Raw genomic sequence first — 6,192 nt, forward strand, 5'->3', positions numbered from 1 at the left:
GTATTAATTAATTAATTAAATAATTTCTACAATTATAGCATTTGAAATTCATAAATATAGCTTTAAAATAAAAGTCTTATGAACATTGAAAGTATAAAGCAGAACTTAGTTCAGTTGAATGAATCTCTAAATGAATAACTTAAAAAAATTCTATGCATGCGTACTTTTGGTATCTTATTTGTTACAACCAAAACCAACCTACAAAATATTTCATAACTGCAAAGATGTGCTGACCTTGGTCATCAATTATTCTTAACCATGCAGAATTGTGGGAACACAGGCTATTCTAATGGACCACCACCTGGACAGTCTCAGGAGCTGGCAAGCCGCCCTTAGAGATAAAGGTGTGCTGTAGTCCTTGGGAGCAGGAGTCCTTGGGAGCTGGACATTCCATCGCACCAACCAAGGGCACTAGACACAGCTGTGTTTTACCACCTCCCCCTAACATACCCCCTTATCCTGGACGCTGCATGTACACCTCGCTTGGTTCACTCCAATTACCTCATTATTTTTTGTTCTACCCTGGAAGACCTAACAGTATATATGTAATAGCTAAGCAGTAATAGAATGGAGCTGGAGGCATAAGGCAGTAGTGGCTTGACTCCTTATTCTCAGCTCCCCTCCAGGAGGGAGGTCATCACTGTGGGCCCCAAGGAAGCAAGCCACAACACAGAATAATTATGGCAAAGATAATAATTGTGTTTAACTAAATTATTAAATCCATGTATGTGCATTTTAGTTGATTTAGCTCTAATTTTGTTCCATGATTCCAATTTCCCTTTCTAAATCCACAGCAAAATGCCAGTATCTATGAAATTAAGCTCAAAAAATGTTAGAAATTTCTCCAAAATCCTTAAAGAGGAACTTTCTTTATAGAGACAATATCCTAACCCAAGGAGATCTAAGAAGATAGACGCTTTTCTATGAATCTTTATTTTCATTCATTTTCCTGAATATCCAACAGCTAAATATCTTGCAAGTCAGCCCTTATTGGAAGTGATATTTATCTTTGTATGCCTATAAATAGTCCATAGTTTCCTTTAGCACATTACTATTAATTTCTAAACCTTTAACTTTTTTTCTTTATAAATCACATATGTCATTTGAACTTGAGCTATTCTTCTTCTAATCCCCATTTACACTGACAGGCTTAGTCCTTAGAGAATTGTTAGGCTTCTGCTCTGCCTCAGGGGTTTAGGAGGAGCCCTGAAGAGTTGGGATGTCTGTAAAATACTGCAGAGCTCACAGGCCCCCATCGGTGTGCTTCCCCATGATTATCAAGATGTTCTTTTTATTTTACAACCTTGACTCTGCCTTTCTTGTTGATTCTAGTCTGTCTTCAGTTCTTAAGGCAGACACTGAAATCAGTGGTTCTTGAGGGTGCTATTAGGATATGGATGAGTAGTCTAAATTCTTCCAGACCCTCTCAAATTCATGAGGTCCTCTTTTAGCCCAAGGGGGCCAAAGACTGATGCCAGGATAGGGACCAGGACTTAGAGTTCTCCTCTTTCCTATGGAGTCTTTTTCAGGCATTTGGCTAGGAGGATTCAACTTCCAAGGATTCAAATATCTTGGTTTCTTATTCTTGCATTTTATAAAGACAACTGACAGGATATGATCAAATTTCCTCAAATAATCTGTGCAAAGGTCACCCAGTTCATTCAATGGTTTTAAAGACATCTGAACTGATTAAGGACTTTACAAATTTTGTTTAAATTTTGTGATTGATTGATGTCTTGTCCTTGTTCACGCCTCTGATTGATTATTCTCACCTGACAAAGATATCTCAGGGTTTTTCCATCTGTGCTTTAAGTGGGTGGTGGGGAGATTATGGGAAAAGATGAGGAAGTGAGTTGATTGTCAATTTCCACTTTTCACCTGCTTCATTTTACTATTCTTTCTGAATTTCTTTCCCCCACTGTTTCCTCACTCTTCAATTTGGTGTACCCTGTATGTTTTGGAGTAATTATTAGTTTATTCATTTAAAAAAAATTACCTAATTCTCTTTAGGAACATAAAGTTAATGCCATATAAAATTCCTTCAATTTGTCAAACAATTGAATTCAATCTGTAATTGACACCTGTGGAAAATTGGAATTTTTCCCAATAAAAATCAAATGTTGATTTAAAAAAAAATTCTTTCAGTAATAATAGTTAGTGGAAGAAGAGTTTAATTAAAACCACTATTAATAATAAATTTAACCTCTCCAGACTTTGAGAGAACTCCTAAGGAAAAAAAGCATAAAAGAATAAATTTGGTAGCAAATATTTAAATTTATTAAGTTCCAGTTTAATGATATGTCATATACTCAGTGATAACCCATTATGAAATTCAATATAAACTCAATTTTATTCCTATTATAATCCATGTAGGGATTGAAAGGTCTGAGGAGCTAGGATTCATTAAAAAGGAAAGCTTAGGGTATTTAGACACTACATGTTTGGGGTTTCTATGACTAAGCTCTATGCTTGAAATCATTAATACAGCAACTTAGAGCCTCAAACTAGGTAGAACAAGTAAGATTCATTCACAGACCATTCTCATAAAGAAAATGGACATATGAGTTAGTATTTGTTGAATTCTCAGTCTTCCTTTCGTTTTTGATATTGATAAAAAATACCATCAATAATCTTTTCCATTTTTAAGTCTTCTCATGTGTGAATTATCTTGAAAACTGAGCAATGAATAAAATTCTGTCCTCTTCCAACATCATATTCTTAAGTGCTACTGTCAAGGTACAGAGGTGGGTAAATCTAAATGTTTCACTATTGTCACTGATTAGCACACTTAACAGTAGGTATGGTGGTAGATTTGTTTCAGTTCACAAATGTTTTTTATCCTTCTAGAAATGGTGATGTGTAATGGAAAGAATTTTAAACTTTGGAATCTCAGTCCAAATTCTGGTTCTGATATTGTCTGATCTATGACCCTGGGCAGGTCACTGAATCTCTTGAAGATTCAGGCTCATTTTTTAAAATAGAGGTAATATTTGTACTAATTAATCTTACAAGGTTATGATGAAAATGCTATATTAACCTTAAAGCAGTACATAAATACAAATTGTTATAAGCTATAAAACAAATACAACTTACTGCTCTAGGCAGAATATATAAGCTATCTTTCTTAGCTACAACTTCTTTATGTCTCTGGTGTCATTTATAATGAGGTTAGTGTGTGTGTGTGTGATTTGATTCCTGTTGATCAGTAGACAAAAGTTCTAGAGCAATAAGAATATTACCATTTAGTCAACAAGTCAATTAACAAGCATCTATTAAGCATCAACTATGAGCCAGGCACTCACAGCTCTCAAGGAGCTCCTGACTGGTCTATATCATCTTAGCAACACCAGTCACTTTCTTCAGAACAATGAAACACTGGTGGCCAACCTTCTGAAATGAGTCTCTCTATCTTTAGCTAGGTTGTCCTAACAACCTTTATGGCTTGTTAGAATCTCTGTTTCCACAGTCTTTGAGAAGTCTGGATTACTACCATATTATGACAAAGACAAAGTTGAGCTTCTTTGTGGAAGGAGCTCCAGGTGTGCCAACCTTGCATGATAAGTGATGCATCAACTCTTCATCTTTTGAAAAAAAGAACATTTTAAAATTGTGAAATTTAAATATCATATACTATTTTATGATGAACAAGAGAACCTGGTAACATAGGTAAGAATCTCTAGAAAGTTGCAATTTCTGTCATCAATCTTTAGAATTTTGTCTTCCTTAATATATATATATATATATATATATATATATATATATATATATATATGGAAGGTGACAAGTGCACTATAACTTTTTTCTCAAAAATACACAATCATTTCTGAGAGTTACTCTAAGTGTTTACTCAATAAGTAGCGGATGACACAATCCTTGGGATCCTAAAGCACACCTCCCATTAAAACCTACTTGTAAGAGAGTTTTCTGGGAAGAGTAGAGCAAAGAAGAATATTCCCAACTATGTACTTGAGGCCTACCTGAAGAGTAGTTGGGAGAGAGGCAAGAGTAGTTGGGATAATGCCGTAGTTCAAAGGATCATAGATTTGGAAGGACTTAGAGAAAATTGAGGTCCAGGGAGATTAATCTATTTGCCCAAAGTCACATATTAATTATATGAACTCAGGTCATTGAATCACAGGGTTTACAGAATTTGAAAGGTAAAGGAGCAGGGTCAGTGGAGGAAGAGGAAGAAGCAGGATGGTTGGTCATGTTCCAGTACAAGCAACTGATGCTGAATCCATCTGAGGCCCAATGACTGAAGAGAATTTTTTTGCATGAGAAGTCTTGATCATGGGCCCAGAAAACACCCATTTTAAGTTTAATATTTTTCCTGCAATTCTGAGCTTTCCCCTGGATTCCCTCTGGCCCCCAACATAGGCTTACCTGTGATTTATTTCATGCAAACATTTATCCTGACAAAAGGATTTGCATTTCCATCCTTCAGCTCCTAGGCTGATTCCATGGCCTAGGAGAACAGCACTGTGGGGTGGAATACTGGGTAGAGAATGGAGAATTCCTTTTAGCAGTGACCATATTGACAGAACTAAGTGAAGAGAGTGGTGCTAAGGAGGATGCTTCTAGAACATGGTGGGATGATAGAGAACAATTTTAGCAAATTATCAAGCAGATTGTTCAAAAGTCCCTCTGGTTTTAGGACCTCTTCCGTTTATTTCTCTTCTCCTTCCCCCTATCCTTTTTCACCCCTCCACAAAATGACATAGTCACAGCTCAATTCTTTCTGAATTGTTGGTTGATGACTATGGTACTGTGCTAGGGTCCAGAAAGAGAAACCTCTCTTGTCTTTTTCTCCTCCTCATACTGAAATGCTCTGCTCTGTGTTCCTAGATTCTCCTTTTGTTAGATGGATGGCAACTTACTATGTTTTTGGAATATTCCTTAGATGGCTGCCAGGGAGATCTCTCTCTCTCTCTCTCTCTCTCTCTCTCTCTCTCTCTCTCTCTCTCTCTCTCTCTCTCTCCCTCCCTCCCTCCCCCCCCCTCTTTGAAGATAAGGATCTTTACTGCTAGTAATTCCTCACAAGAACTAGTCACCTTCTCATGCCCCTTCCTTGATAGACTTTCAGTGGAAGACAATGAGAAATGCTCCTCCTTCAAGTCAATGGAGAAGAGAAACAGAAGGGTTGTATGTAGAAGCAGTTTTCAGTTCAATGGATGAATATTTACATAATTGTTGTGTATTTATGTATGTGTCACACAGGGAATACCTACAATCAAATTCTGTCCTTAATTTGGCAAATATAGTTCTCTTATGTCTTAGTAAAATAATCTTCTTTTCACATGTCTATTACTTTCAAACCCAAAAATATTTTTAGCAGTTGCCATTTTTTATAATGTGGGTCAACAAAAAAGAATGTGTGTGTGTGTGTGTGTGTGTGTGTATGCATGTATGTGGATTCAATAGAAAAACCCTAAATTAATATGTTTTAAAAATCAACAAGTATTTGCAACATTTGTTTTATTTTGTTTGTTTTTGTTTTTGTTGGACAATGGGGGTTAAGTGACTTGCCCCAGCCAGCTAGTAAGTATCAAGTGTCTGAGATTGGATTTGAACTCATGTTCTCTTGACTCCCACAGTCAGTAAATGAAGCCCATGCCTGACCATTCCCTTAACTACAACTTTGACTCGGAGGGTTCTAAATCAATCTGGTTCCTCTCCTGCACATAATGATTACTAAAACCTTATAAATTTGCAGGTATTGTATAATACTCCACTTCACTCCCACTTCTAAAGGTAGACTATCAGAATTCACAACCCAGTTATATCAACCACAGGAAGTCTCTACTGACTAATGCATAAATCTCAGTCTCTAAGAAATGTTTGGGGCAGCTAGGTGGAACACTGGATAGAGCACCAGCCCATCAAAAGTTTTATTTGTTTTAACCTCTTTCCCTCCATGCAATTTTTTTAAAAATAAAGTTATATATTGACTTTAAAAAAGAATTGAAAATTAGAAATGTTATCTAATACAACCCACAAACGAAAGAAATTTCCACTATAATATATCTAATGGTCATCCATCCTGATTATCTGTAAAGCAGGGTAAGTCCCATCACCTCTGAGACAGTTCATTCTACTTTTGGGTTTTTGCAAGGCAAATGGGGTTAAGTGGCTTGCCCAAGACCACACAGCTAGGTAATTATTAAGTGTCTGAGACCGGATTTGAACCCAGGT

General features: G+C 36.4%; 1 pseudogene; it reads left to right on the forward strand.

Annotated features, from left to right (window-relative positions):
• The first annotated feature begins 4,251 nt into the window (after positions 1–4,251).
• LOC141522902 (ubiquitin-conjugating enzyme E2 G2 pseudogene) lies at positions 4,252–4,654 on the forward strand (annotated as a pseudogene).
• The last annotated feature ends 1,538 nt before the right edge of the window (positions 4,655–6,192 follow it).

This window comes from Macrotis lagotis, chromosome 4, assembly GCF_037893015.1.
Source record: "Macrotis lagotis isolate mMagLag1 chromosome 4, bilby.v1.9.chrom.fasta, whole genome shotgun sequence".
Taxonomy (NCBI): Eukaryota; Metazoa; Chordata; class Mammalia; order Peramelemorphia; family Peramelidae; genus Macrotis; species Macrotis lagotis.